This window comes from Rattus norvegicus, chromosome 5 (assembly GCF_036323735.1).
Source record: "Rattus norvegicus strain BN/NHsdMcwi chromosome 5, GRCr8, whole genome shotgun sequence".
In the NCBI taxonomy this organism is placed as follows: Eukaryota; Metazoa; Chordata; class Mammalia; order Rodentia; family Muridae; genus Rattus; species Rattus norvegicus.
In genome coordinates this window covers 108,018,224-108,037,000 of record NC_086023.1, presented here as the reverse complement: position 1 = coordinate 108,037,000, position 18,777 = coordinate 108,018,224, and positions in this window count along the sequence as shown.

Below are 18,777 nucleotides of genomic sequence, written 5' to 3'. Positions count from 1 at the left end.
CAGTGTGCCCCAGACTCCTTGGGGGAACCACATTGTCCAGCACCGCCAGGCTCCTTGTGGGACTTTACCTTGGAGTGGAAACCAGATTGGAAGACATGCCTGGGGCTAGAAATCCAGCAGCAGGGTTGAGCTTCCTGTTGCTTCGAAGGGGTCTGTGACTACTAACAAGAACAAAAGTCTAGCAAATGTGCCAGGGAGATGGCCCATGCAGAAATGGTTTCTATAGAATGAGCAGCTCCTGAGAATGTTAGGATTAAGAACCCCCAGGACCAAGATAAAATTCACTGTCCCTCAAATCAGTTTGATCTGTCCAAGCACTTTTTTATTTATCTTTGGTAGCTTGGGATATTTTCAACTTTGTGTATTAATAAGATTATTTTGATCACTGTTAAATACTCAGATAACTTACTTTATTACTGAAACACCATTATATTTAATGATTTTTATTCACATAAAATATTTTAAAGTTAAGCATGTTCTTTAGATTTTATAACCAGCACCTCTCACATTATTTTTTCAGCTTTGCTCAAGAGTATTCTTTAGACTACTCATTTGACAAACAATATTAACCTTAAACTGTCTTCGAGTCATCTCACCACCCAGAAGAAAAAGCTCTTTCAAAAGAACCAGATAAACAACAAGACAGCCCAATAAAGAAAACTGGGGTTGTGGTAGGATAATTAGAACTTTCTGTTCTCACGGAGTCTGGAAGTTGGTCAGGGGAAGCAGGAAACTGGCTCCTTCCAGGTCCCCAGCTCGCCAATCTGATAATCTGGGTGTTTTATGTTGTTCCCTAAGAGAAGGAAAACAGAGGAAGGCTGGAAACAAAGATGCTGGCAGAGGAGAGTTTGGGGGAGCTGCTGCCTTGATAATTGTGAACCAAGAAGAGCTTCTTCTGCCTTGATCTGATTGCACTGTGTCGATGAGGTAGACTGGGTGATTTATAACGAAGTCTACGTCAAGGCATTTGAGGGTTGAGCCTGTGGTCAGGGCCTGCTTCCAGGCTAATGGAGGGCTGCCCTTTGCTGTGTCCCTAAAATGTAGAAAGATCAAACAAGTTTTATCCCTCCAAGAGGGCTCTATCATCAGGACTCAATCCTCACCACGGGGGCTAGGATTCAAACATGGGAGACACAAATTTTCAGATCATAACTAGTAAAACTATGGGGCAGGAACTCCCAAGACACTCTGCTCCCAGCTCTGCTAAACTGACATTGGGGACAGCCCAGATGTTCACACCCTTCCTAGATTCCTATCACCACATTCCTGGCTAAATCCCCTACCTGACAGTCAGTAATGCATCATCAGCCTGCACCATGTTGTTTTGTCTTTGTTTTTTTGATATTATCTTTAAGCCTGTGGGCAACCTGGGACAATAGTCTTGATATCTTCACAGTGTTTAGGTTTTTAACAAATTATTTTTTTATTTCTAGGTGCAATTGAGGGCTAACTTGAGTTTTAAAAACAGAAAGAAAGGACTCTGTTCACTAAGGAGAATGACTGAGTGGGAACCAGACCCAGGGCCATTTGCCTTCACAAAGGAAGCCAGTTGTTTACAATTTTAGTCATTCCTTTCTATGGTAGGGGCTTGAGTTGCAAATGCAAAAATACTTTTAAAATTCACCTCCAGTATTACTCTGAAGTGTTTGACTGTCATAGTACCATATGCTTCTCTGTAAGTTAGTTCTTGAACCTAAGTTACTGATGGTTTTTAAATAATTTCTCCTATGTAGGCTGTCATCCAATAGCACTGTCTGAAACACTTGAAACGATTCTGTCTGCCTGTTGTGTAGGGCTGTCTTCCAAGCTCAGCAACTGCCATCTTGGTGAATTCAGCTATGCCCACGTGCAAAAAGATTATTATCCCAACTGGGCTCCTTGACAGTTTATATTCCTTCACAGGAGGGTGAGGAGGGTTCCCAAGCCCTCCAGAGTATTCAGATGCTCCCTACCACCTGTTGGGTGGCACAGTGTCTTAACTGCTTGTTCCCTTGAGCAGGGGCTAGAGTGGGAAGAGAAGGGGAGGAGGTTCTATCTACCCTGCTACAGGGAAGCTGTCATCCTTGTAGCATAAAGCTCTCCTGGTGCAGCACTCTGGAACAAAACCTAAGCTCTGCAAGGAAGCTGCATAAACACATCATTGCTCCCAAAATGCGCTTAGGTAGAACCATGTTGTGGTTGTCCTTGGGACCTCAGGAGAATGGGTAGACCTTATTTCAGTCTCCCCAGGGGAAGGGATTTTGACTGCACTGTCTGAGCATTATAGACAGTAGTCACATAACTATTGACCATTCTAAATGGGCCTAGTGTGACAAAAATTGTTATGAAATTAACTTCTAATTAACTTAGATTTCGATAATACACATACCTAGTCACGGTCACATTGGGCAACCCAATTCTACATTCCCAAGAATTCCTGGGTAAGAGGAAAACCATGAGAGAAGGTAATTTCATGAAACTACTTGTTTCATTTTTTGATACAAACACAACCTCCATAAAAACTGCATGTATAACTACTTAGCCTAGAGAGCAGACCTTCCAGTTAGACATTCGCCAGCCATTCCCTCCGCCCAATATTCTCTCAGCTGTTGCCCCATTTACTGCTGTATGGAAAGTGAGGAATTTTAGTAATTTGTTTTTCCCCATCTTTCTCCCAATAGGAATAACCTCTAAAAACCCAAGCATTTTGAGTATTTTATTTAATGATATATTTATGTACATGTCTGCATAAAGACCCACAAACACATGTAAATGAATGGTCACGCACATTAAGTACAGCTCTCATCCTTGTCATGTAACAAGTTCTCGAAAAATTACCCACCTGGCTATCTCATAAAGAACAGTACAGCCAGGCATGGTCATGTGTGACTTAATTTCAGCACTCAGGAGGCAGAAACAGATGAGTCTCTGTGAGTTCAAGGGCAGTCTTGTCTGCATAGCAAGTAACTTGTAGGCCAGCCAAAGTTACAAAGTAAGAACCTGTAACTTTTTCAAAGCCTACTTTTGATAATGGTTCTTACAGGCTTTTTCCTCCCTTCCAGCACACCATCCACCAGAGGTGGTGGAAAGAAGGGTTATTTTTTTTTTTTGCTATTATGCTGCTGTTTTATTTGGAAAACATATGAAGCCATTATGAAACTGTCCCCTTCCCCCACCACCCTAAATCAGGCTTGGTCTGACCCAGTGACTGACTCCCTTGATGTGGTTAGGGAAACCTCTTGTAATTCTTCTGGCAAAGTGTCTCTGTCTTAGTTTGCATTTTCCAAGATGGTTCACCAATAGGAAGCACAACTGAGTTCTAAGACGTCTCCAAATGGTAAGCTACAGAGGACTCAAATGTTGACCAGGAGGAGGTTGGTAGAGTCCCTGTGAGGTAAGCATTTGATACAGACATGAGAAAGTCAGCAGGCCTTAGAGGACTGGGGAAAGGAGGATTTCTTCCTCCTAGGAAACCAACCATTTGGAAAGAAGGGTTATTAAGATACCGGAAAACTGGACCTGTTTAGAAATGGTTCTTTGGAGAAAATCCCATCTGCATTGTCAGGAAATCAGCAGTTCAGTTCACAGGAGTCAGCAGCAGCTCTCTCCACTGGCAGTCTCTTCACGGATATACCAGCTGTCCAGTTCAGTAGTATTGGGATGGCAGCAACATTGGCACAACCTAGCAGGAACAGCCAGTCCTCACCTGAATTGGCACAAGTCAGCAGGAGGAATCAGGACCAACAGAGACACCGGGAGAAGTTCCTTGTGCCTCTCTCAGTGAAGTAAAGATCAGCGGAGACACCAGACCAAGAAGTGTTGCAAAGCTAGTTCTACAAGAAAGCCACTCTCACAGTCCATTGAGTCCTATTATACCCCCTCCAAACATCATGTGTCCTCCATGGGTCTTGCCTCACCACGTATCTTGCCTCAGCGTGTGAGTCTGTCTTAGCAAAACTCCATGTGAGGCTGTATCAGCTGACATCACTGTGCCAGTTGGCCCAAGTCCTCAGAAGCTCCAAGAAGCTGCCAAAACACCACCAGAAGATTTTTTGATGTGTTTCTCTCTATGAAGTCATGACAAATGGAGCTCAATAATGCATGTAAGGCAAACAAATACATGTATGTAGTTAGTGAAGAATCCTTAATCACACATCTTTTCACTGCTTGCTTTAGCAAAACATCCTTTCACTTGTGTCCAATTCAGGAAAACAGTCCTTCACATGTTTGCCCCAGCAAAACACCATTGACACAACTGACTTTCTAATGAACCCTTAAGTTTCTACTTCAAATCTGCCTCGAGCAACTTTTAAATGAATAAAAAGAATAAAGAATAGTGACTAGACAAATTGACTAGTGGGTCTAATGTGTTTTGAGGTTTTCTCAGACCCAGAAAAGCATTCTTCACCATTGAAAACAATCTCAGAAATACAGAATTTATTGAAAATAACAAAAGCAGTGTTTTGGTTACACTTAAACTTATTAAACAATTGTTCCCCAAGAATATGTTTAGGTAATAGACTACAACTGAGCAAATAATATTCTGTGTAAAGTGGCTTTGACTTTATTTAATCATCAATTCTTTCTCTCTGAGATAAGGTTGTACAACCACAGGCAAACATTAGACTCCTCTGTGGTGCTTTCTAAAACTATGCATTTGTGTCCCTCAACCCCAGTCTCCCTCATTTACAGTGGGAAGGTTCAGATATGCAGGGTTCTGTAAATGCATAAATGAAAACCACTGTCCTAAATACAAAGCTTCCCTTTTCTAGTGAGAAGTAGGAGTTGCAGCTTGCTCAAAGCTCTGGTTATTCTGCAACCCTTAAGATACTCTTTGCCATCAGTTGTCTTGTGCCTAATATAATGACCCAGATTTCCTGGGCTTGAGAGCATTTCCTGTCTTCTCTGTGCTGGTGAATTTTCCTTATACTTCCTTATTTCGGAGGCCTCCCATAGCTCTACCCAGGAAATCCCTCCTCTTTACTGTTTGTTTATTAACAAAAATCTGTGGTTCTTGAAGTTCACACCATCTAGAAGCTTGTTCATCACCTAGAGGTTCTGACTCAGTAGGTTGAATGGAAACAATACCTATCATTCTGGCAAACTACCCAGTGAAGTCAATGTTACTGAGACCCATACTTCGAAAACCATTGGTCTTGGATAATATTCCTTTGACCAGATAGGTAATGTAAAAGTCACCTAACTGGGGATACTGTTAAAATAAAACATGTGATTCAGTGCACACTTCAAGTAGGGCCTGAAATTCTGCATAGCTAATTAGAGCTCAGATAATGTCTGTTTTCTTCTGGTCTGGAGACCACCCTCTAAATGTACAGCGTATAATGCTCCCTGCCCTGTGTAAACCCCCCCGACACACACACACACACACACACACACACACACACAACACACACACACACAGTGGTCACTTATCTGAATGGAGAATTAAACTGAACAGGTCATCTTTCTCCTCTATTGACAATGGGCCTCTGGATTCCATTGTGTCCTGAGAAAAATATATGCTGAGGTCCTAATCCTTATTACAAATATATCCATGACTGTGAACTCATGTGAAGACAGGCTTTACACACATGTAATCTAATCACAAGGGATGCACACTAGATTACAGTAGACCCTAACCCAACAACCATAGATCTTTTCATATAAGGAATATTTATTTGCATATGGTCACCCAGAGAATGGCATGTGAAGACAGACACAAAGTCAAGAAATGCAGCCTTGAGAAGCTAGGAAGAGTTAAGAAGGGATTGTCCTCTAGAGTCTTTGAGAGAATTCAGACCTGCCAACATCTCGGATCCAGACTTCTGGCCTTTAGAACTGGGTGACAACATAGCTCTGTTGTTTCAAGCCAGCTGGTCCCATGGCACTTTAGTATAATAGTTTTATGAGGCTAATAAAGTGTAACATCAACCGTACACTGGCCAGAGCCACCCCAGGGCCAGTGGTGGCTTCAATCAGCTCATGGCTTTTCCTCACAGTCTTCTTGTCTTCCATATTTTCACAATACCCTACTTACTAATCCTCATAATGACCTACCCTGGTGATGTGAGATACACACACACACACACACACACACACACACACACACACACACCAACACTTATATATAAACATGTATTTTATATCACTATATATACACATATCAATATTGATATATATTGTCAACATAAACAAGCTAGTGTCATCTGGGAAGAAGAACCATGGTAGAGAAAATGCCTCTGTCAGATTGCTAGATGAGGCAAGTCTGTGGGCATTTTCTTGAGCAGTGATTGATATGGGAGGACCCATTTATTGTAAGCAGATGGTTCTGGGTTGTAAAAGCAAGCAGGCTGAACAAGTCAAGAGGAACCAGCCAGTAAGAGGTGTTCCTCCTGTCTCTTCATTTCTTACCTCCAGGTTCCTACCTTGGCTTCTGGACAGTGACCTGAGATATATAAGGCAGTTAAACCTTTTTGTTCCCAAGTTGTTTTTAGTCATGGTGTCTTATCACAGCAATAGTAAACCTAACTAAAGCATGACTTTAATTTGAGTGGTGAGTTTTTTGTTTGTTTGTTTGTTTGTTTGTTTGTTTGTCTAGTTGTTTTTTTAAGGCTCCTATTCAGATATTTGCACCTGAAAGAAATTAGTTGGCTGATTGGTGATGGTGAGAGGTGTGTGTGTGTGTGTGTGTGTGTGTGTGTGTGTGTGTGTGTGTGTGTGTATGATCTCCTAGTTTTTGTGTTTCTTCCTCTCTTCTTTACTAAACAAAGAGGTAAAATATCTATTATTCACATGAAAGGCCATTATGGCATCAGAGAGACCTCAAGGAACTTTCAAAGTCACCGGAATTCCTGTATTTTTGGCAGTGCATTTAAAAGAGAATGCACACTCTGTGCGATTTATAGAATTTAAGAATTAGAATATGTCTTATTTAGGATTTCACTGTTGTGAACAGACACCATGACTAAGGCAACACTTACAAGGACAACATTTAATTGGGGTGGCTTACAGGTTCAGAAGTTCAATCCATTATCATCAAGGCAGGAACGGGGAAGCATCCAAGCAGGCATGGTTCAGGAGAAGCTGAGAGTTCTACATCTTCATCTGAAGGCTGCTAGCAGAATACTGGCTTCCAGGGACCTAGGATGAGAGTCCCAAAGCCCATATCCACAGTGACACATCTACTCTAATAGAAGGCCACACCTAATAGTGCCACTCCCTGGGCTGAGCATATACAAACCATCACAGAATATAATTTTAAAAAATAGAAAAGTCAAAGCATCATTCATTTTGTCTTTTGAACAACATCACTTCAGAAGATTTCCTTAGATCCAACCTAAAATGACTTGGGATATCTATATTAGATCTTTTTCTGGAATAGAAAGGCATCCATAGTTAAAATCAGATATCCTGTCTTGGATCCTGGATAACAAGAAAGGTCTGATTTACCTTGAGAGAGCACCTTAAAATCCAGGTGCATGTTTCTAAACACACTTGAATTAAAAAGGTTTGAAAGCAGTGACTGATTACTGCCACAAGGAGAGACGTGAGTATAGCTTAGCTTGGAAAGCCTAGCTCATGCAATCACCAGCTCTGGATAACCAAGTGTCACCTGATTGCAAAGTCCATTCCTCTGTAGCTTAGTTTCCAAAATTCTAAAGCTAGAGAAATAATAACCATCCCTTTATACTCAGTAAGAAGGCTGTGAAAATAACTATTGAGCAAAACATGAAGAATGACAGAGCTCCTACCAAAAAATACATTGAAAAACCAATTCAAGAAAATGTTATTTCATTATTTGCTCTCAAATTTTCTTATGGCATCAAGAAACAGTCAACCAGCACATACTTATTTAATGAGCAAATTGCCATTTGTTTTAAGATGAACACTTTTCATTGCACCGTACTTTGGATAAGATGATCCTTACTATTGTGTGTGTGTGTGCGCGCACGTGCGCGCGTGTGCGTGTGCGTGCGTGTGTGTGTGTGTGTGTGTGTGTGTGTGTGACAGAGAGAGAGAGAGAGAGAGAGAGAGAGAGAGAGGAAGAGAGGGAGAGAGGGAGAGAGAGAGAGAATTTGGTAGAATGCCAATTTCTATTGGTTAAGAGCAAAACTATTTTAGCTCTCAAATAGGTGTGTCATACTTATAAATCAGTTTAATGAATAATTAATAGGATTTATATTGAAAGAGTGTCCGAGGCACCATGCTAATATATGAATTTGCTCACATATATGTATTTGTCCACAAATAGTGATGATGATTCTGTGCCATCTTGACTGATGAGATTCCCTGAATGATAGCAAAACATTATCTATTCTCCACTTCCATAGCTGCTGAGTCCAGTCCTTTTTTACTGAAAAGAAAAACACAGGTGACCTAGCTTTGATTAGACTCCCTGTGTTTATGTGGAGGTTCATTTTGGAGAAGATTAGTATGTGACTTGTTACTGTGATAAAGAGCAGCCCTCTGATTGGATGGAAACCACCCAATCAGCTGGAGACCCAGTGTACAAAAGCATAGAAGTAAGGCAAATGGTTACACTCTCTTGTGCATCTAGAATGCCTTTTCTCTTCTGCCCATGTCTGTGAACATATCATGTTTTCTGAGCTGCCACCTCTTGGTATTGGTCTAGCACTGTCCACACATTGGCTCTACCTCCTGCCCTCTAGTTTGGGGTCTAAGTCCTCAATCCTGGACTTTTAAAAAAATCTAGTTTTTAGCATTGAACTAAGCAAATATCAGTTTTCCTTGTTCTTTTGCTGACAGAAAGCCCATGGTGGGACTTCTGAACCCCCATACTGAAGTAAACCAATTCCCTCTCAAAGATCTCAAAATATCCCTGCACCAGTTAGTGACAGGATTGCTTTCTGCAAAATACAACATTGTTCAACTTCAATGCTTTGTGAAGGTAATAGAGTATATGTACATAAACCAAAATGTCTGCAACATCCTCTACTGTTGGCAAACGAATCTCATCAGGAGAGCATTATGCATGTGGTCGGTCATGACTCTATATCCTGTTAGTCTACCCTCTGGAGTACACACCAGACTTCTTCCTGGCTTTAATGCTATGTTTGAAACTAATACAGTTAAGGACACTAGGGTGTAAGAGGATAAGCTCCAGCCATAGTTTCTCAGGCGCTATACCAACTTGACCCATAGTTTCATGTTATTGTTGAAAAGATGCTTGCTGTGGCTTGGGCATTGTTTCAACGTGGTTGAAATATCTCTTTGGAGACCATCTTCTCTGTTTCATCACTATGGACATTTAACATAATCTCTGAGAGAATTGCATCCAAACACCAACGCGACATACTTTTCCTGTACTCACACGAAGGGCAGGTCCACCCAGCACTATGATACCTGTTTAGAAGTCTGCCTAGAGGTAAACTTTGGGGAGCTTCTTGTCTGAATATTTCTGGTTTTCAGGATAACTTCTGAACACATTTGCTCTCTGAGAAAGAGTTTCAGTTGAGGAAAACTGAAAACAATAGTGATCCCTCTCTTCTGTGTTCCCCAGTGTCCTGCCCCCAATCCCACTCGAAATAGAAAGTGTTCTGTCTCTCGGATGGGTGCTTATGCTCCAGACCATTCTTCCCTTGGTCTTTTTTTTTTTTAATTCTTTTTACACTCCAGATTTTATCCTCCTCCCGGTCCTCCCTGGCTATTCCACATCCTATAATACCTCCCCCCACCCACATCTCCATGAGGATGTTCCCATCTCCCCAACACCCACCCCTCCAGACCTCCCCACTCCCTAGGGCCTCAAGTCTCTCAAGGGTTAGGTGTTTCCTCTCTGATTGAGCCCAGACCCAGTAGTCCTCTGTTGTATATGTGTTGGAGGGCCTCAGATTGAGCCCAGACCCAGCAGTCCTCTGTTGTATATGTGTTGGAGGGCCTCATATCAGCTGGTGTATGCTGCCTGGTTGGTGGCTCAGTGTCTGAGAGATCTCGGGAATCCAGGTTAGTTGAAACTGCCGGTCCTTCTACCAGTCACACTCATCCTCAGCTTCCTCCAGCTTTTCCCTAATTCAACCGCAGGGGTCAGCAGCTTCTGTCCATTGGTTGGGTATAAATATCTGCATCTGACTCTTTCAGCTGCTTGTTGGGTCTTTTGGAGCAGTCATGATAGGTCCCCTTTGTAAGTTCACCATAGCCTCAGTAATGGTGTCAGGTCTTGGGGCTTCCCCTTGAGCTGGATCCCACTTTGGGCCTGTTGTTGGACCTCCTTTTCCTCAGGCTCTTCTCCATTTTTGTCCCAGAAGTTCTTTCAGACAGGAACAATTCTGGGTCAGAGTTTTTGACTGTGGGATGGCAACCCCATCCCTTACTTGATGCCCTATCTGCTGGAGGTGGGCTCTACAAGTTCCCTCTCCCCACTATAGAACATCTCATCTAATGTCTTTCACCTTCCTGGTCTCTGGTATATTCTAGAGGGTCCCCTTGCCTCCTACCTCCTGAGGTTGCCTGTTTCCATCCTTTCTGCTGACCCTCAGGGCTTCAGTCCTTTTCTCCCACCCAATACCTGATCATCTTCCCCTTTTCCCAACCCTGCCCTCTTTTCCACCCAGGACCCTCTCTCCCTATCCCCTCCTGTGACTGCTTTCTTCTCCCTCCCAAGTAGGATTGAGGCATTCTCACTTGGGCCCTTCCACTTGTTAACCATTTTTGAGTTCTGTGGGTTGTATTCTGCATATTCTGTACCTTTTTTGGCTAATATCCACTTATTAGTGAGCATATACCATGCATGCCCTTTTGGGTCTGAGTTACCTCACTCAGAATATTTTCTAGTTCTATCCATTTGCCTGCAAAATTCATGATATCCTCATTCTTAATAGCTGAGTAGTATTCCATTGTGCAAATGAACCACATTTTTTAAATTCATTCTTCCATTATGGGGCTTCTGGGTTGTTTCCAGCTTCTGACTATCACAAATAAGGCATCTATAAACATAGTGGAACATGTACCCCTGTGGCCTGGTAGGACATCTTTTGGGTATATGCCCATGAGTGGTATAGCTAGATCTTCAGGTAGATCTATTTCCAATTTTCTAGGGGAACTTCCAGATTAATTTCAAGTGGTTTTTTTTACCAGTTTGCAATCCCACCAGCAATGGAGGAATGAATATTCCTCTTTCTCCACATCCTCCCCAAAATGTGCTGTCACCTGAGGTTTTGATCTTAGCCATTCTGATTGGTATAAGTTGGAATCTCAGGATTGTTTTGATTTGCATTTCCCTGATCACTAAGGACTTTAAATATTTCTTTAAGTGCTTCTTATCCATTCAAGATTCCTCTGTTGTGAATTCTCTGTTTAGTTCTATACCCCATTTTTAAATTGAGTTGTTTGGTTTGTGTGTGCGTGTGGGAGGGGGTAGTTAGCTTCTTGAGTTCTTTAAATATTTTGGGTACTAGCCCTCTATCAGATGTGGGGTTAGGGAAAAGATGTTTTTCTGATCTGTAGGTTGCCGATTTGTCATACTGACAGTGTCCTTTGACTTATAGAAGCCTTCCAGTTTCATGAGGTCCCATTTATCAATTCTTGATCTTAGAGAGAAAGCCATTGGAATTCTGTTTAGGAAATTTCCTCCTGTGCCAATGAGTTCAAGGCTCTTTCCCACTTTCTCTTCTATTAGATTGAGTGTATCTGGTTTTATGTTGAGGTCCTTGATCTACTTGGACTTGAGCTTTGTGCAAGGTGACAAATATGGATTTATTTTCATTTTCCTACATACAGACAGCCAGTTAGACCAGAAACATTTATTGAAGACACTTTCATTTTTCCATTGTATATTTTTGGCTTCTTTGTCAAAGATCAAGTGTCTGTGAGTGTATGGTTTTATTTCTGGGTCTTTAAACAGCCAATACCAAATTAAATGGAGAGAACCTTGAAGCAATCCCACTAAAATCAGGGACAATTCAAGGATGCCCACTCTCCCCATATCTATTCAATATAGTACTTGAAGTTCTAGCTAGAACAATAAGACAACAAACAGAGATCAGGGGGATACACAGTGGCAAAGAAGAAGTAAAGCTATCACTAGTTGCAGATGATGTGATAGTGCACATGAGCCACCCCACAAATTCTACCAGAGAACTTCTACAGCTGATAAACAACTTCAGCAAAGTGGTCAGATATAAAATTAACTCAAATCAGTAGTCTTCCTTTATACAAATGATAAACAGGCTGAGAAAGAAATTAGGGAAACAACTCCATTCACAATAGCCACAAATAATATGACATATCTTGTGGTAACTTTATCCAAACAAGTGAAAGATCTGTATGACAATAACTTCAAGTCTCCCAAGAAAGAAATTGAAGAAGATCTCAGAAAATGGAGAGATCTCCCATGCTCATGGATTAGCAGAATTAACAGAGTAAAAATGACCATCCTACCAAAGGCAATCTACAGATTCAACACAATCCCCATCAAAATCCCAACAAAATTCTGCAAAGATATGGAAAGAACAATTCTCAAATTCATCTGGAATGGCAAAAGCAAAAACAAAATCAAAACAAAAAACAAAACAGAAGAGTGAAAATAATTCTTAATAGTAAAAGAATGACTGGGGGAATCACCATCCCCACTATCCCTGACCTCAAGCTCTACTGTAGAGCAATAGTGATAAGAACTGCATAGTATGGTACTGAGACAGACAGGTTGATCAATGGAATAGAATTGAAGAACCCCGAGCCTTTAAACATATTCAATCTTCCAAGTGTAGAGAAAATCTTTCCTTGAAAATCTACCCATGATTTTCCTAGACTTCAGGTCTACCATACTCATGGAATCAGCATGTCAATATTCTCAAGGGCAGATGTTTCAAATGACATTAAACACCACAGTAGGGGTAGCTACTCATTTGGCACCATGAAAGTTGGAGTGGCACTGCCAAGATTCCTGGTTTTGGAAGGCCCAAATGTGATGAAGCAATAGATGAATGAATGATCATGGTCCAGCCCACAGTGGTATAAATAAGAATGGGAAGCCAGAGTGAGAAGATGGCTTGGTGGGTGAAGTGTTCGTTAGGCAAGCAAGGAGACCCGAGCTTGATCCCCAGCACACACCACCCACACAAATGCCAACTTGTGATCCTAGCTCTTCTTAGATAGAGACCAGGGATCCGCAGAGAGAGCTGACTGACTAGTTAGACTAGCCAATTCTGGATTCAGGTGAGAGGCTCTGCATCAGTACATAAAGTGGAGGATGATCAAGAAACAGAGAAATATGACATCAATCTCTCGCCTACACATGTACATCCATACACATGAGTGCCCACACACATGAACACACACACACACACACACAGAGAGAGAGAGAGAGAGAGAGAGAAAGAGAGAGAGAGAGAGAGAGAGAGAGAGAGAGAGAGAGAGAGACCAGAACACAAGTGAATATGAGTTGAGAGGGAGAAGAAGAGATGGGATGGAGGCTGAGAACAGCTGTGCACAACAGCAAGTTTAAAGAAACAGGAAGTGGTTAACAACTGGCAGAAAAGTCAAGAAGATGAAGTCTGGAAAGTATACAAAGCCTGACTGGAACAGCTGGAGCAAGAGGCACAGTCATGGGAGAGGGCCCAGAAGCCGTGTCTTAACGTGCCTTAAGGGGGATCGATTCAATTGCTCTAATATGAAGATTTTCTCTCTGGCTGACAGCTGCCATGGAAAATGTAATCGTGACGGATGGCTATCAGAAGAGCTTCACATATAATTAAATTAAGTTGGAGGGGAAAACATACATTCTGGAATACAGTCCGGAACTGAAGATTAGTCTGAAGACTAGCCAAAATCTTGTTTGTTTAGCAAACACGACCTTCTAGGGTTCTGCAGCACTTTTTGAAAATCAATCTCTCTCTCTCTCTCTCTCTCTCTCTCTCTCTCTCTCTCTCTCTCTCTCTCTCTCCCTTCTTCCCTCCCTCCCTCCCTCCTTCCCTCCCCCCCTCAATCTGTGTGTAAGGAATCTGTTCACTCATTTCAGCCTGAGTTCAAGTCTTAAGCTTCCCTGCTTGCTGCAGTTCCTCACACTGGATCCCCAAATCCAATCTCCTGTGTTCCCATTTCCTCATCAGAGAGAGGAAAACAATAGTGACCAGTGGCCCCATAGCAGCCGGACTCAAATGAATGGATTTCTATCAGGTGTTTGAAATAATGGACAGCACTAGTCAATCTATGGATAAATTCAGTAGTCAACAGCACTGCTATAATTATATAATTTATAATACAATTTTCACCATTATTTGGTCTTCCATTGGACACAATTCTATAATTATAAAGTTTTTGGTTTTGTCTTCTTTCTTTCTTTTTTTAATCACACTTTATAAATGAGGTGAGCTGGCTTCCCTGGGGGAAATGTTGCACTTTGAGTCCTACACTGGTTGAATCAGAGTTAGGACACAGCCCCCAAGTCCTCTCTCACCCGCCTAGATTCTGAGAAAGGCCAACAATGTCCATGATAAGGCACCATCACAATTGCAAAGCAACCTGGGTTTAATTCTACGTCTAACAAGTGAAGTCATTTTTTTAAATTATAGGCTCAGTTACTTCTGTTTATCATGCTGGCCCTGGGTCACATGCTATATAAAAGTTAAAGTAAGTTGAATTGTACTGAGGCAAAAACTAATAAAAGAAAAAATTAACAGGAAGAAATGTTGATTTGTAGCAAACCATCCGTAAGTATGCGACTCACAGCAACCTAAAGTTTTGTAAAGGTTGAGCAAGTTGAGGCCGGAGTGAAAGAACAGCTCATGAACACTGAGGCTTCCCATAAAAAGCACATCAAGTGTGGCTTTATGTTTTCTCTTTGTAGAAGAAACATCAGGTTCCCAAACACCCTCAAGATCCAGCGTTTAGCACCTGGGCTAGAGCAAAATTGGTGTGTGATACATGATAGTTTGTTGAATTTCCTGGAAGTGAGTCAAAGAACTGAATACAATCTAAACTCCTCTTGGAAAATTGACAGGCATGTGACATCCATCACAGTGCAGAAATGGAAGTGGAAATGTTTGGAGATTTAAACCTGTCATGAGTGTGGGAGACTGTGCCAAAGCAGTAAAGTAGAAAGCACTTCTAGGAAACATTGAGATGTAGCAAGAAGAACAATGCAGAGAGTAAATGTGTTCTTCCATTCAATGAGTATGCTGAAGTAAGCCAAAGCAATTGAGTTTTCAGACAGTAAAATAGGAGAGATGGGAGGTAAGAGAGCAACACTCAAGGGAAAGATGGGCAAAAGAGAAAGAAACTAACAGCTTGTTCACTGAGAATGGCCAAATGTCACTTCAAATGCTTCACTCCTTTAAAAGGGGAACAAGAATACCCTTGGGAGGAAATAGGGAGGCAAAGTTTAAAACAGAGGCAGAAGGAACACCCATTCAGAGCCTGCCCCACATGTGGCCCATACATATACAGCCACCAAACTAGATAAGATGGATGAAGCAAAGAAGTGCAGGCTGACAGGAACCAGATGTAGATCTCTCCTGAGAGACACAGCCAGAATACAGCAAATACATAGGCGAAAGCCAGCAGCAAACCACTGAACTGAGAACGGGACCCACGTTAAAGGAATCAGAGAAAGGACTGGAAGAGCTTGAAGGGGCTCGAGACCCCATATGAGCAACAATGCCAAGCAACTAGAGCTTCCAGGGACTAAGCCACTACCCAAAGACTATACATGGACTGACCCTGGGCTCCAACTGCATAGGTAGCAATGAATATTCTAGTAAGAGCACCAGTGAAAGGGAAAGCCCTTGGTCCTGCCAAGACTGAACCCCCAGTGAACGTGATTGTTGGGGGAAGAGTGGTAAGGGGAGGAAGATGGGGAGGGGAGCACCCATATAAAAGGGGAGGGGAAGGGGTTAGGGGGATATTTGCTTGGAAGCTGGGAAAGGCAATAACAATTGAAATGGAAATAGGAAATACTCAAGTTAATAAAGATGGAGAAAAGGAAAAAAAGAAATCTACTTTTATGGAGGCATAGTGTCTGTGTGGCACATGGGGCAGATAATAATAATCTGATGTGTATACACAACACGCATTATCAAGAGACAGTAAGAATCTCCATTTCTGCAAGCATTAAGGCTTGATTTAATTTTTAGTTACATGTATGTGTGGGTATGTGCACGTGAGTACAGGTATTTATCCATGAAGGCCGGAGGAGGATTTGGATCCCCTGGAGCTTTCATGACAGGGATTGTAAGCCGTTGTGTGGATGTCAAGGACGGAGCTTGGGTCTTCTGCTGGAGCAGTATGCATTCTTAACCACTAAGGCATCTCTCGAACCCCATTAGTCATTTTCATTGTTGGAAATTCATATTTTTCTAGTCATCTTTAAAAATATTGTACATTGTTTTAAACTGTAGTTGCTCCTGCCACTATGCTGTAGAAAAAAAGCAGATGATTGACTGACCTTATGATCCCCAGATTCCACTACTGGGTACCCATCCAAACAATATGAAATCGTCTCACCAAAATGATACTTGTGTTCCCAGTTTTGTTGGGTTTTTGATGCCACTTATTGAATGTCTTTCTGTCCCCACCCCGCTTGCACTCCCCAGGCTCTAGTAATTGCAATTTTATTTTCTTCTAAACTATTGACTTATTAATTTTCCGAAATGAATGAGAAATGGTAAATGTGGTACTTGTCTTTCTCTGTCTGGCTTATTTCCCTTAATATAGTGGACTTCCAATTGTACACATTGCTGCAAATGTCGGTGTTCATCCTTTTATGTCTGCATAGTACTTCAGTGTGTGTGTGAGTGTGTGTGTGTGTGTGTACCACATTTTGTATAGCCATGCCTCCCTTTATCGGCATCTAGGTTGATTCCATATTTTAGGTATTGTGAATACTGCTGTAATAAAATGGAAATGTGAGGCTGGGGAGATGGCTCAGCAGCTAAGAGCACTGGCTGCTCCTCCAGAATTTCTGGATTCAGTTCCCAGCACTGACACGGCAGCTCACAACCATCTGCAGTTCTAGGGGCTACTCTGGCCTCTACAGGCATCAGGTATACATGTGGTGGTGCACTGATATATGTGACGGTGAAACACTTATCAACGTAAATTAATCAATACATTAAAATCAAGTCAATGAAACTGGGAACACAAGTATCGTTTTGGTGTAATGATTTCATTTTTTTTTTTGGATAGATACCCAGTAGTAGCATCTTAGGGTCACAGGTAGCTAGAGTTTTGATTTTTCTCCAGGAATTCTCAGACTGTTTTCTATAATGGATGTACTAATTTACATCCCCACCACCACCGCATCCTTACCAGCATTTTTCTGTTTATGGTTGATGTTTTATATTTTGTATGATAACCATTATAACTAGGGTTATATCATCTCATGGTGATTTTGATTACAATTCCCTAATGATTAACAAAAATGTAGTATTTTTTCATAGATATGTTCACTTGATTTTGAAGAATATGTACTTCCCTTTTTAAATTATTCTTTGATGATTCCACAGTACATGCAACAATGTATTGTGATCCTATCCATCCCCATGTCCTTCCTGGACCCACCTCAACACGCACCCTGATTTCATGGCTTTTCTTCTTCACCCCTCTGCATCCTGGTGTTGCTCAGGTGCATATGAGTGTGGAGTCATCTACCAGTGTGTAGTCACTACCATCCATGTATGTGTAGGCCACACGTCCAAATACTCTCTCTTGCCTAAACACTACCAACTGAAAATAACTCCTCAACTAGGGGTGGGGACTCATCCACCACCCACACAGGAATTTTGACTGGCTTGATCTTGTGTAAATATGGAATATTTACTAGAGCTGCTGTGTCTTTATGAGTACACTAGCTATGTAGTGTCCAGTAGTCAGCATTCCGCAGTACTTCTCTCCATTTTTCATCCTGTGTATTGTTTCCTACACAGTGTTGGCGTAACCACCTCTAAGTAAATGCAAGGGTGTGGGGGGGGTGAGGGTGCTGCACAGCTGCAAAGGCATCTCCTGTAGGAGGACCTAATTGAATACTGCATGAGACACCAAGGATTGCTGGTGCAGACAATGCCTGCCAATCAGGAACTGCTGTTTAGAAGAGATACTTTCTGGAGGGAGGGGTGTAAAAGAGCTTGCTGCAGTGTTTCTCACCTGCGCCCAGCTCATCTCCAACCCCCAAGAGCAGGTAGGGTTGGCAGCAAGAAGTTCCGGGCACAGGCAGCATGATACAATGTCCCCTTTAGGGCTGGACACTTACAGTCACCTATTCTCAGTACTTGGACCAGTTTTGAGTCTCTGCATAGAATGCTGCCCGCCAAGGTTTAGAGCATTCCAGACATTCTTTACACCCCATCTCTGGTCTTGTTCCCTAAGTCATAGAGTGGCTGGTAGGAATGTCCTGTTTAGAGAGGAACATCTGTTATCAGTGTCTTGAGGAACATTAACCTTTCATTGTGAAGAGAAGATTTTGTTTGTTTAAGCCCGAGACTAGCACTTGTCTATGAGAATAAATGTAAGTATTTAGAAGGCAGCTTGGTGCAGTCTGAGCTAAATGGTAAGTTTCCCTGATAGGCCTAGGTTGTCGGCAGCCATGAGTTTTTAAGTGGGTTTGTAGTACTAGGCATAGATTTCTTCTTGTGCAGTGGGCCTCAGAACCAATCTTGGAATGTCAGTCATACCACTATTGCATGAGTGACCACATCTTGTCGGGCAGGTTGAAACTCTAGTTTGTAGGGTTCTCAGCTAGGTAAGGTCATTCATGCCTGCCTTCACCCCCTTGGCCTGTATTGCTCATCCGGACATGATGAAAGCTGGTCAGCAGGAGGGAAGCTGTCAGCTCAGTTTCTGTTTTTC